Below are 14,310 nucleotides of genomic sequence, written 5' to 3'. Positions count from 1 at the left end.
GGACTCTCGTATCTAGGTTTAGCCTCCATCTTTGTCTGCTACATGGTAAAACGTACTGTATTATGAAACCTAGGCCTCTTCACGACTTTGCAGGACACTCAAATCTAGGTGTGGCCTACATCTTTGTCTATTGTATGGTGAAACGTGGTGTATTGCGAGATCTGAGCCTCTACCCCACCACATAGGATTCTCAAAATCAGTGATAGTAATGTGATAGTACTGTGATTCTACTAGTCTTCTTCGCAGTCAGAATATTGCTAGAAATTATTAGCATTACATTGACTCACACTTAGAAAATTGTTAGAAATTAATAGCACTGCATTTAACCGAACCTAGAAAGCGCCCACTGTATTAGTACTGTGAATTTACTAGTCTGTCACCTGCCTGTGCCGTTCTCCTAGAACTGGTCTTGACTCAGGTCTAGAGGGTGCACGCTATGATGATACTGTGATTTATTTACACGCTTAGGAATTGTTCTTGCAAGACTGAGTCACATCTAGAAAGCTACTTTAACTTGCACCTTGAAAGTACCCCTTGAGATGGCACTGTTACTCGTTTGCATGCGCTGCACAATTAGAATTGTTCTCACTCGCTCTACTCACAACTAGAAAGTGCCGCCTGAGATGCTTCTGTAATTTAGTTACCTATGTTTTAGATCGTAACTCAACCCAAACTCTCTCCTCCCATATAACTATGCTTACTCTTCTCTACGCCATCACTCAATTAGAGTGGAGCTGTACCCCTCTATCAATTTCAGCCTAGCTGCTCACATACGAGCGTTAACACATAAACACCTCATCATTGTAATAAAACACAGCTTTATCCCTTGACAGACAGGCCTTGCTGCACACATAAGCGTCCTCCAGGCCCAACGCAGCCAGAACCCAGTTTTCCTGTCCACCCGCCAGACTGCACACATTCAACTGATATCAATACCACCACACCTAATGCTAGGATGCAGCTACCATCGGGCAATTACATCAGCTGCACACACAACTGGTGCTCCCAAGCACCCTACGACACCTTATTCTCTGAGCAGACCTGGACTACGGTCCTGAGGGCGTTCAGCCTACCTGCGCTTTGAGGTCATACCAATGATAGAGCTCTATATAAATGCCAAATAACATAACAGGTTAAAAGATGTATGACAATCTCCAATCTGCTAGTGGAGTGGACACATCACCAGAACTTGAGTTTGGCAAGCCAGGTCTAGCAGACCGTGCAGTTGCCTCTTTACAGGCAATTTATGACCAGAAATATAGATTTTTTTGGGATGGGCAGACCTTCACCATCATTTGAGCAGGACCTCCTGATAGATATTCTTGATAAAGCTCTCAAGTCGGTAAACGCCACTTGTGCAGTGGCAACATTTACATTCATCTTGTGGGACTGTGTAGCTGTGGCGTATGACCATATTCCCGAAGGTGAAGATAGACGGCTTTCTGAATATTGTAAGAGACAGTAAGGAGGCTATATTTGAATCCCAACAATCAGGTCTCTACTCTGCTGATAGGGTCAGCAGAGCCATGGCGGCAAGCGCAGTAATACGCAGGTTTGCATGGTTGAGGTCAGGTTTTACACCGGACGTGCAATCCAGACTCCTTAACATGCCCTTTGATGGAAATCAGCTGTTTGGCAGCAAGGCTGACGAAAGCCTAGAGAAGCTGCAGACCTCGACGGTGGCTGCCAAATCCTGTGGTGTCACCATCAGATGGCCACAACCATCTCACCCCAATAGATCATCTTGGAGGGGTAAGTCCTTTTGCTTCTACTCCTCAATTGGAAAAGCGAGATGACTGGCTAATCAAAAGGGCCAAAGAAGATTCCCTCGTGGTAGACGAGGGAAAGGTGCAAAGTCTGCCCAAGCAGTGGCTATTTTACCATCAGCTGCTGCTTGCGCCGCCACAAACCTCTGAGGCCTTAACCCACAATACCTCAGTTGGAGGCAGACTCTCACAGCACTGCAAGAATGGCGGGGTATTACTTCAGATGCATGGATATTGGGAACAGTAGCCCAGGGTTACTGCCTCCCCTTTCTAAAAACGCCTCCTGAACATCCACCAGGGAGCCACTGTTAGGCAGAATCCAGTGCAGTTCCCTTAGGGAGCACTACACCAGATTAGGACTACAGGTGAGAGCAATAAATCCCCTTTGGTATCAGTCTGTACCACAAAGATTTCGTTGGTAGCTGTGGCTGAGCAGTCAGATTTATCTCAAGAGGGAGATGAGCAGTATTCAGGTTTTACACAATAGGCCCACTAGACTATGGAACAAGGAAACACTGACCAAAGCTTTGTATTAAAAAGTAGATGTATATTTATTTTATACACTTCTAATAAAACACATGTATCACAGTCATCAAGCAAGTTTAAATTAAGTCAAAGGAAAAATATACACACTCCAAGTTAAATTGTAGACCAAGTGAACCAGAGTGAAAACTGAGCAAAACGGCACAGTGACAACTTAAACACAAAGGATCCTCTAACAATTCCTCAAAAGGGAGGGAAAACACAAGTTATCTAGAAATAGGTTCTTATACACCCTAGCAACACTTCCCATTAGTTTGTGAACCAGTTCAGCAAGACAGTGCATTAGTATAGGAAATACTTAAAATGTAAACTGAGCAAAACGGCATTTCACAATGATTAGAAAAGGGAAGGAAGGGGTGGTTGTAAGAAATAGGTGCACAACCCAGTTCTCAGTGAGAATCAATCTAAAGAAAGCAGATCTAAAAAATGTGACCAGAGTCAGTAGGCATGTGCCATAGTCAGTGGTACAGGGCAAGGGCCCAGGAGCAAAATGTTCTTGTAGCTGCAGTCAAGTCTTTGGTTAACGAATTTGAAAAGGTGGTTGCAGAAGTTGAAAAAGACAATGTTGAGAGAGGGGCGGCCAACCCAACAGGTAGGTAAAGGATTTAAAACACCTTTAGTGCTACCGCGAAGAAAGGGCGGCCTGGCGGTACAATGTACCTTTAAATGAAGAAGTGGCTCCTGCGGTGGCGGTTGTTCCTGCTAGTTCCTGCAGTCCGGGTGATCCAGCAGAGGAAGAGTTAATTGCTCTTTGCACTGTTTTGTTGAATGATTCATGATGTAAATGTTGCTCTCATTGTTAAATGTTGTTGTTATTTTGTATTATGTTGTTCCACTGTACAGCGCCTTGGTATAAAGCGCTATATAAATAAATAAATCAATCAATCGGCTCTCGTCGTGGAGGAAGGTTCGAGTTAATGCACTACCCAGGGATGAAACAGCCATGGTGCTGTCAGACGAATAAAAGATACGCTCCTTTAAATCTCGGTCCGGGTGGACTGGTGCCTGGCTATCCGGCCTCCGAGTATAGGGTACGGGAGATTCGACCAAGGCAAGTCAGGGAAGGCGATTGGCAAACTGGTTGGCCCCACCAGCTCAAGGGAAGAAGGCTCTTGCAGATGAAGATCTCCTCTCTCCGTGTGGAGAAAAGTTGCGAGACGCTGCAGCAGGGCTTCACCGTTGGTTCAGTCGTTGCAGATGTCTTTGGATTCTCTCCTCTTCGGCTTCTTAGTTCCAGTGGCAATGTCTTGCTCTTCCAGTCCTCAGGACCCTGCTTTTATGCAAAAAGATCCCCATTCATACAGCCTAGTTGTCACTCACACAGTGGAGTGGTCATCTTGGCGGGAGACCCTCCAGCCTATCAGGATAGAGTGCGACATGGGTTGCGAAGGCAACCCTGTCCAGGGGTCCTACTTCCCCTCCCACACAGTTGACCCACCCCAGACTCAGTGGTGCCGAAAGGAGGGCTTCTCTGCAGAAGCCCGCCAAAAGGACGAACAAAGGATCACCGACCTGGGTTAGGAGTCTAGAGAAAGACACAAGAAAGAAGTTATATTAAAGTTCTGGCAAATAAAACCTACCGGAGCAAAGTTAATATTAAAATGCACCGGCGATATGTTAGAGGCTGTCGGAAAAAGTGGTAGCCTCGATCAAAGGGAAAATCCCATAGTGAAATATTTGCGGTTGAATATTTATGGTAGTAACCACTGCCACCAGCAAGAAACTTTTGAGAGAGGGACTGTACGGTACCCTCTCGAAAATGAACATAGGGGAAAAACTATTAACCCCTTCCAGTACCTCCACAGTAAGATGGGTTGCACTGGTTTAGTTTCATAGGATTGGACTAGTAAAGTCAATGGGAACTTTACATGCCCTGGGAGTCAGTAGTCAGTCCCAGGGTATGGAGTCTGTTTGGGGGTTGCTACGACACCCCTGTGTCACTGCACTGAGGGTGCTGTGTAACAAATGTGAATAAAGATGGTTCCTATGGGGTTGAGAAAGATCCCATAGGCATTAAACACAAAAATATCCTAGAACACACACAGCAAAAATGCCTAAGAGTGGGAAAAAGAGTCTCTCTTAGCAGGTAAAAAGAACGAAACCCTTCAAATCCAGCAAAGCTGCTGGGGGACTCTATAGGTAAGGGAAATTATCCATAGAATGAGAATTCTCCCTAACAGCCATGCACTCAATGTTCTAGATCTGTTCCTCCTTTGAGCCTGCTAGATAAAGTTGGTATAGAACTAGTACCTGTAATGGAGAGGATTAAGGGGTGGTACTCTCCTTCTTTCCTAATCCCCAAGAAGGATGGAGGATTGAGACCCATCTTGGACGTGAGATGCTTGAAAAAGTTCCTCAGGACAATTTCGAGAAGGTAAAACTTTCTGTTCCTTCAGGCCCTCCAGCTCCAGGATTGGATGGTGTCATTGGACCTACTTTCATGTGCCAACCCATCACAAGCACAGAAAGTACCCGAGGTTAGTCATTGGTGGGTCTCATGATCAATTTCCTGTTCTGCCATTTGTGCTGACCTCCGCCCCAAGGGTTTTCACCAAGCTGAAGGCGGTGGTGGCACCGAGTCTAAAGAGACGGGGGGTATTCACGTCAACCCCTACCTGGAAGATTAGCCGATATGGGCACGCTCACCTGAACAGGCCCTGGGAGATCTAAGCATCACTTGCCACTCTCTCCACAAGCTGGGCTTCTCCCTCAATTACAAGAACTCACATGATACCATCACAAAGACTACAACAAATCTGAGCAGTCCTGGATGCATCCTTGGGAAAATCCTCACCACCAGAGTTGAGGGCTCATCGCATTCTACAGATGGTCACCAAATTCCATATTCCCAGCGTCTTCCGTCTTTCGATTACTTTGAGGTTTGCTCTGTCTCATGGCATCCTGCATTTTCCTCCAATGGACTCTCAGGACACAGTGGTCTCAATTCTCGGGCAGGATGGAAGGACCTGCTTCAGAATCTCCTGTGGTGAGCCTTCGAGGAAAAAATTCTGAAGGGAGAATTTTTTTGGCAACCATGGCTGGAGGCAACAGTAGTTACGATCGTGGGTCTCCATCCGAGTCCAAACTGTACATCAACCATTTGGAGCTGAGGGCAATCCTACTAGCGCTGACGGCCTTTCTGCCCTCTGTACGGGGCTAGAAATGTCCTGATAATGACTAACACAGTGGCCATATACTACCTCAACAAGGGAGGAGGTCTATGGTCACTACTACTGTGCAGAGAGGCAATGCAGCTCAGGTTCTGGGCAATTCAAGGAGGAGTATCCCTATCAGCAGTTCACCTTGCCAGAGAGGAGTACACAGCGGCAGACGCAATGAGCAGGCAGAGCACAGTCTCCCACAAGTGGTAACTAGCTCAGGAAGTCATCCACGAGATCTTCACCCTTTGGGGGAGCCCTTAAGTGGATCTGTTCCCGACCATTGTCAACCAGAAGTGCAAACTATTCTGCTTCAGGGAATTTACCCCTCGAGGTGTTCTAGGAGACGTGTTCGTAGTATACTAGGAGTTTCCACTGCTATATACGTTTCCTCCAGTCCCCGTCATTCCTTACGTGATCAGGAGTTTGGGAATGTTCAGGAAATCAATTATCCTAATTGCCCTAGATTGGACTAGGAGGACGTGGTCTTCGGACCTTCTGGACATATCCATCTGCCCTCCAATATGTCTTCTGCAAAGGTAGGACCTTTTCTTGCGAGAGGGTGGGGTTCTCCATCCAGAGGTCAAGCGACTCAACCTTCACGCATGGTGTCTGAGAGGTTAAGATTTAAGGATTGGGTCCCCCTGGATGACATAATGGAGATTTTGCTTTCGGCCAGAAGGCCAGCAACCAAATCCTTATACCGCTGCTGTTAGAATAGATTCTGCAGCTTGTGTAGGGAAAAGGATGCGGACCCTTTACAATGCAATACACCTATGGTGCTATCTTTTTTGTTAAATTTAGCAAATCTGGGGCACCAGATTGGAACAATAAAAGGTAATTTGGCAGCATTTTCAATCTTTAAGTGCACATCTGAAAAGGTATCTTATTTCAAGATTCTGTTAATCATTCAATTTCTTAAAGGGCTCACTAACGTATTCCCTCCTACACCATTCCAAGTACCAATTTGGGACCTTAATCTTGTCAGGAAAATTCTGATGTGTGCTTCCTTTGAGCCACTTCATTAATGTCCATTAAGACTACTAACTTTCAGAACCCTTCTGTAAGTTGTGTTGACATCACACCGCAGGGTGAGTGAGTTGCAGGCTCTACCTAGTAAGCCTCCATTTACTATTTTTTTTTTCTAGGACAAGGTTGTCCTTAGGGTTAAACCTTCTTTCTCCAGCATGTGGTCTGGCATGGATTCACATGCTCAGGAATATTCTACATCATCGGGCAAGGAATCCTCAGTAAAAGAAAACAGTTTCACTTTCACTTACAAACTGTCTTTCTCCTATAAACCAATAACTGAGCTCTGGGTCATACTGCCCCCAGCCAATCACTGCCCTCTCCCTAAGCCCCTCCTCTGGCAGCCATCTTCAGATTTTTACCGCACTTTTAAGTGTTGGGAGTCCTCGTGTTTTGCTCCATGAGCTTTTCTAAGATTTTTTGCGCTTTTTCGATAAAAAGTTAGATTTTTGTCTAATAGAGCCCCACTGCTCTTTCGTTCCTTTGACCGGCAAGCAGGGATCCATTTATCAGCGTCTTTCGCCCCTCAAGGGCAAGAATCGTCAAGTTTACCATCGAAGATTCCAGAAGACCATCGGGCTTACACTGCACGCCAGACCATGTTGGAGGAGAAGGACAGAGTTTCTCTCTTCAAGCTCTACTCCAGCTGCGGATTGAGGAATGTGTTTGTGGAGGACAAACACTCCCAGGGCCTCCACTGTCTCCATCGCGATCACAAGGAGGTGGATTGCGAAATTCTCCTGTGATTCACCAAAAGCACCATGAAGCATTGGCACAACAGATTGGCGGCGTGGCTCAACGCCAAGGCCTCTACCCCATGTGGCAATCAGGGGCATGCCTCACCCAGGACCGGCAGGTCCGAGGAGCGGACTTCTAAGTCCTTTGAGGGCACCCCATTCGTGGGGGCCGAAGACAAGACCAAGCACTGCAAGTCCATTTCCGTCAGGGTCGCCGTGCGAGGGTGTCCTGCGACGAGCATTGCGCAATCAACATTACCATCTGCCTCCATCGCTCCAGCTCCTCCTTGATGAGGAAATCGGCTACCCATGGGAATCTGCGGGAGAAACCGGTGTAGTCCAAGAGGGCTGAGTAAGGTGACCGACTTGCTCCATAAGGCCAAGGTGGTCCAGGAAATGTCCTCGTCAATCGACCTGGTGGCGGCAGCCTATCTCAAAGGTGAGAGGGGCTGACCTGGTCAAGGGTACCCCGGCTACGCCCAGAGTGGCCCTTCCTCCCGGGTTGGAGGCTTCGGCCAAACCGGTGGAGAAAACATCTGAGCCCAGCTCTGACTTCTCAGGACACAAAGAAGGAGCGGGCGCCGTGGAAGCCTCTACGGTGCTCCAAGGCATGGAAATTTCTTCATCGGACGATGAGAACATGGCGTCCGTTCACACAGTCATGGAGGGGGTCGACGGCCGAGCTGACAATGACTAAGACCTAGGCGCTGGGCCCAGCAAGCCTACTCCCCTCAACTTCCCAGAGATGTGTTGCTGGACATCCTGTCCACTCTCCACACACTGTCAGAGATACAGAAGAGGATGCAGACGGGACCATCCGGCCCTGGTGGCGCCTCCTCCGGACGAAGTGGGATCATTCCACTCGATGTTTGCCCGCGCGTCGGAGCTCTTCAAGCTGACGCCAGAAGAGACCAAAAAGGAAGGGTCCCTGTACCAGCACCGAGAGGCTAAAAGGAAGACCATTCAGGCAGTGGCTCTCCTGGACGACATTTGGTATGAGGGCCTGGCGCTGATGAAGAATCCCACCTCGGCCCTGGCGAAAGGGGACCAGCTGGCTACGTGCCAGAGTCCGTACCCAAGTGACTGCGATTACAGCCTTCCCCAGACTTGGTCGTCTCGGCAGCTGCGAGGAAGAAGTCCTCAAATCCATCGTTGTCAGCCTCCGTTCCCCCAGACAGCGAGAGGAAAAAGTTGGATGCAATGGGCCGAAAGGTTATATACTCTGCGGCAACGCCGGTCAAGGCGGCAAATGCTCTTGCGATCCTGTCCAGGTACCACTGGGAGCTGTGATACAAGATGACCCTGTGGCTGGAATTCCTCCCCAACGACAAGCGGGTCGAGGCGACGGAGATCCTCCAAGAGGGCAAAGTGGCATCAGACATTCTGGACACAGGATTCCACCAGATGAGGAAAGGTGTCTGCCTCCGTCATCGTGGCTGGTTGAAAGCCAGGAACTTCAGACAAGGGTCCGGGACATGACTTTCGACAGGGACAATCCCTATTGGAAGGCTGTTGAGGACTCGTTGCAAGCCATCAAGACCGACGGATGGTACGGTCTCCAGGCATGCTTCAGCAACACCGCCCTTCCTTTCGTGCCACAGGAGGCAAATCTGGAAGATCGTCCTCTTACCGTCAACCCTTCTGCTCCACAGGCCTACAGGGGTCGTTCCAAGGCTTTCCGAGGTGGCCACCGTTGTCGCTCCCAAGGCGGCATGCAGGCCCCAAAGCAGCACTGAACCTGCCAGGCCAACGGGCCCTCACCCATGCAACCTGGTGGGAGGTCTGATGGTGGGCTTCGTCAGCGAGTGGAGTAAGATCTCCAACGACCGATGGGTGCTGGACGCTCTCGCCCACGGACACACTCTCAAATTATAGCAGAAGTGTCTGCATATTGCACCGGTGGCCCAGCAGGAGCAGCACATTCCTCAGTTCCTGCAGGAGGTACGGGCAATGCTAAGAAAAGGGGCGATAGAGCGTGTTACAAAGCGACTCCGGGGCACCAGACTTTACTCCAGATACTTCTTAGTATGAAAGACGACAGGGAGCTGGAGGCCCATTCTCGACTTCTGGCGTCTAGACAAATTCCTCAAGTCACAAAAATTCAGGATGGTCACGTTGCAACTCGTGTTCGGCCAACTAGAGGAAGGGCTGGATCTAAAGGTCACTTATTCCATGTCCCCATTCACCGGAATCATCGGCAGTTCCTGCGCTGCTTCGTATAGGGATAGCATTACCATTTCATGGCCCTTCCCTTCGGACTGAAGTCAGTGCCCAGGGTGTTTATGAAGTGCCTGGCACAATTGTCGGTCCATCTAAGTCTGCAAGGGATAAATGTGTAACCGTGGCTTGACGACTGGCTCATCCGGGCCAAGTCAAAGGAAATCGCTGTCGACCACACGGACAGGACCGTCCGGCTGCTGATGGAGCTGGGATTCTCCATGAATTATCAGAAGTCCTTCTTGATTCCATCGCAGGATGCTCTGTTCCTCGGGGACAGGCTCAACACTAACACTGTCTCCTGCCTGGTGACCCCCTCGGAAGAAAGGATTGCAGCCATTTTGGGCAAGGTACAGCGGCTATTGGCGCTGAAGATCGCCACAGTACGAGCCAACAAGTCATTGCTCTGCATGATGTTGTTGTGCATCTACCTGATCAGGCTCTGCAGTTTGCGGATGCGACCCCTCCAGGGATTCCTGGACGCCCGGTGGATCCAGGAGTCTGGAAGCTTCACGGACAGGATTGTCCTCAATGTGGCGTTCCGGCGAGTGATAAGGTGGTGGGGCGTGCGCTCCAACATCGCCAAAGGCACAGACTTCCAGAGTTCCCCGTACAAGGAGACGGTAACCACAGACGCTTCCCTGGAGGGCTGGGGAGCCCACACTGGACGTCTGCATGCCAGCGGCCTGTGGCTACCGGAGGAGAGGGATCTCCACCACAATGTCCTGGACCTACGGACAGTTTTCTGAGCCCTCAAGTCGTTCCTTCCGTCCCTCAAGGTCAAAGTGGCGAGGGTCTAAACAGACAATACCACCACGATGTTCTACATCAGGAAGCAGGGGTCACCAGATCCCCAATGCTCTCCAGAGAGGCGCAGGACTTTTGGCACTGGGCTGTCGCGCAGGGGATGTTTCTCATTCCTTTTCATCTGGTGGGAGTCAAAAACCCAGCAGACTCTCTCAGCAGGGATCTGCACTCTTGCCACAAGTCGGAGCTTTAGCAGAACCTCTTCCTTAGGTGGGGCAGACCCCAGATCGACCTGTTTGCAGTGGCGACAAACACCAAGAGCCAGAGGTTCGCCAGCAGGTTCCACCAGTCGGGGAGCATGGGGGACGTGTTCTCCTTCCCGTGCCTGTTCCTGTACGCGTTACCACTATTGCCTCTACTACTAAGAGTCATCAGTCCACTCAAACGGTGCCAGTGCAGGATGATCCTCGTCGCCGAGGCAAATTTGGTACCTGGACCTTCACAGCCTGTCGACGTCACCTCCAGTCAAGCTGCCAGTGGTCGCGGATCTGCTTGCCAGAGAAGAAGGTGCAGTACTGCACCACGACCCAGGACGCTGAACCTGAAGGCCTGGCTCCTGCAGCCTTCGAGTTTGGTGGGTTCGAGCTACCGGCAGACTGCAGGGAGGTCCTCTCCAGGGCTAAGTTATCATCGACTGTTAAGTGCTATTGACACAAGTGGAAGAGGTTCGCTAAGATCAACCCTTTGAGGGCCACGGCCCGTCAAATCCTTCTGTACTTGTTTTTGTTGACTAAGGCGGGGCTGCAGCACACCTCCATCAAAGTGCATCTGGTGGCGATCTCCCGCTACACCAGGTCTCTGGGACGGCCTTCTCTTTGGTCACACAGTCTAGACAGAGTTCCTCAAAGGACTGTTTCGATCGTTCCCGCCGGTGAAGGCTCCTGCCCGGCATGACAACTCAACGTGGTGCTGATGAGGCTCATAGGGGGAGCCCCTTCAAGCATATGGATCAAGCTCCTCTCAAGTTCCTTTCAGGCCATCAACTCTGCCAGGAGGGTAGGTGAGAGCCAGGCCCTGTCCTGCAAGCAGCCTTATCTGACTTTCCACGAGACGAGGGTGATGCTGTAAAGGTCCCATCGGAGTTCCATCTCAACGAACCTTTGGTGTTCCCTGTGTTTTTTCTGATAACTTTGTCGCCGGGTGAAAAGACTTTGCACTCGCTGGATTTGGCTTGAGCGCTGAAGTTCTATGTGGAACACATGAAGTGTTTCCGTAAGACGACTCAACTTTTCGTGAACCATTGGAAAGCTTTGTCCAAGGCTACCATCTCTGGGTGGCTCTGCGGCTGTCTCACTCTGCCACTGAACGCTGCCCACCCGTCGATTGCCCATTCCACCAGAGTGGTTGCTGCGACAACATCATTCCTGCCTGGTGTGGCCCTGCTGGACACCTACAGCTACGTGCAGACCAACGCAAACCTTCAAAAGATTCTAATGCATCGATTCCAGAGAGGAGTCCAGGGTTGGCCAAGCAGACATGTTTATTTGAAGGTGAGCCTGGTCCGGAGGTATGAGGAGCCACCCCCTGTGGTTGTGTATTTATGTACTGCTATGCATTCTTTATACTACTACTACGTCCCGTCCCCTTTCCTCCATACTTTTGGGACATTCTGTCCTGTGTAACGGGACCGGAGAACTTTTTGTACAAAAGCATCAAATAGAAAAATGTCGTCCTATTTTTATGCGGGGTACCGCATGCGGCCGTAACCCTGTCGTCCTTAGCTGCGCCCCGCGCATTGCCCTTCAGTCTTTTTCTCTGCGCGGTTGGGTCTGGGCGCACTTGCATCACTGGGAAGACTTTTTCTTCTCCCGTTGTCTTTCTCTCCTGCTCCTGTTCTGCGGCCGCGTAGTCCTCCGTCTATGCCGAATTGTTTGGGATTTGTCGCTTGTTCCTCTTGCGAATGTCACTTCGCTAGGGCGGGTCCCCATTTTTTCTGTTTGGAGTGTCTGGGACCGGATCATTGTTGGGACGCGTGTTTCTACTGCGACTCCATTTCGGTCCTGGCACTTGTGCGTTGTCTTCGTCGGTGGGAGGAGATCTTCCAGAGTTCCTCCACCGCATTTTCAACTCTTCATTGACGGAAAGAAGAGACGCCCGGGGCACACTGCCCGGGCGACTCCTTACCGGGGGTCCTCCAGTTCTGGGAGGGGATTCAAAAGCGCAGCTACCATGTTTTCTCCTGAGGTGCCTCGCAAGCCTTATAGGCATACCAGGGTTTTCTCTGAGGGTTCCCGCAGACACAGGATCACAATCCGAGGTTCACCATTCAGGTGCTAATAGCCAGCCCAGTCATGCTGAGGTGTTGGGTACCGGAGTTCACTCCGAGGTCTCCTTGTCTGGAGCTTCCCATACAGTCACCGGAGTGCGCCCTGAGCCCTCAGTTGAGGCTTTCTGTACTGAACCACGGTTCGAGGCCCCTCTCGGGAGAGCTATAAAGACCGGACTCTGTTCCAAGGTTCCTCTTATCGAGGCTAAGGTGTGTACCGACAGAACTGACAGACCTGTTAAGGTCTTGTCTGTGTGATGGATTCCTCAACTTTCCCGGGCTCGCAGTGTTACCGGTTCTGTTGAGGGGGCACAAGGAGAGGTCGCTGACCGTTTCTCCTCTGACTGGCTTGGCCGAGGTTCCTCTCTTGGAGGCTAATTCAAAGGGTCACGACAGGATGTCCAGTAAACATCGCAGGCCCCATAGTACCAGCTCTGCCGAGGATCCTTGTGTCAAGGCTAAAGTTTTGATCAAGTCCCCTGACCAGTCTGTGGAGTTACCGCACAGAAAATAAATGAGGTTCATGATGGAAGACAAGCACTATCAGTTCAAAGTACTCCCCTTCAGCATTGCCTCGGCGCCAAGGGGGTTTACGAGGGTACTGGCAGTGGTAGCAGCACACATGTGCAGAGAATCTGTCCCCGTTTACCCTTACCTCGACGACTGGCTCATTACAGGGGAGTCCTACGGAACATGCCCGTTGAACACGCAAAAGACGATAGACCTCCTATTCAGCCAGGGATTCTCCATCAACGCGAAGAAATCCAGCTTTGACCTCAATCAAACAGTTTCTGGAGGCTCTAATTCAGACAGAAGACAGCCTCATCTTCCCCTCCAACGAGAGGGTTCAGAAGATGCTGTTTCAGATCCCTCAGTATGTAGGTGGTCGAGAGGTGACTGTACGCAAGGCCAATGCGACTGTTGGGAATGATGGCGTCCTGCATTTACTTAGTTCCTCACGGGCGTCTGCGCATGCGTCCCATGCAAGAGTGGCTCAACAGCCAGTGGTGTAAGGCCAGCGGACAATGGGGAGATTTGGTAGTTGTCTCGCCAGCCCTCGGTTCTCTCTCTGCAGTGGTGGTTGAGGGAAAACGAAACTAAGGGGAAAACCTTCACCACCCCGCAGTAGAAGCCACTCTCACGACTGACGCATCTCTCACGCGGTCAACTCTCACCTGCTTCAGCAGACGGCGCATGGCGTGTGATCCCCAGAAGTAGCATCCAACCACATACATCTGTTGGAGCTATTGGCTGTATTCAAAGCACTGAAAGCCTTTCAGACACAGTTACAGGGGAAGACGGTCCTGATCCTGACAGACGGCACAACAGCCATGTACTACCTAAACAAGCAAGGGGGCACACACTCTCCAGGGCTATCCAAGCTGTCCCAGAACATTTGGAAATGGGCTGTCAAACACAGGAAGTTGCTGTTGTCTCAACACGTTCCAGGGAAATTCCATCTTCTGGCGGATGTGCTCAGCAGAGACTTCTCCAGCATGGGGTCTGGCATGGATTCACATGCTCATGAATATTCCCCGTCGTCAGGCTGGGAATCCTCGGTAAAGAAAAAATCAGTATCAGTTTCGTTTCTGATCTGACTTTCTTAGTAGTAACCAATCACTGATTTCTGCGTCATGCTGACCACAGCCAATGACTGCCCTCTCCCTAAGCCTCGCCTCTGGCAGCCATTCTCAGATTTTTACCACACGTTCAAGTGTTGGGATCCTCGTGCTATTGCTCTCGAGCTTTAGTGCGTTTTCGCGCTTTTTTCATAGGAAAATTACTCT

At 50.2% G+C, this 14,310-nt stretch overlaps 1 protein-coding gene across 1 annotated transcript in view; it reads left to right on the top strand.

The window, feature by feature from the left end:
• The window catches only part of ARID2 (AT-rich interaction domain 2), a 1,843,885-nt gene that overhangs the window by 1,014,626 nt on the left and 814,949 nt on the right, over window positions 1-14,310 (top strand). The window lies entirely within an intron of this gene.

This window comes from Ambystoma mexicanum, chromosome 12 (genome assembly GCF_040938575.1).
Source record: "Ambystoma mexicanum isolate Mex_15411 chromosome 12, UKY_AmexF1_1, whole genome shotgun sequence".
NCBI classification, from domain to species: Eukaryota; Metazoa; Chordata; class Amphibia; order Caudata; family Ambystomatidae; genus Ambystoma; species Ambystoma mexicanum.
This window is presented reverse-complemented; position numbering and strand designations above follow the sequence as displayed.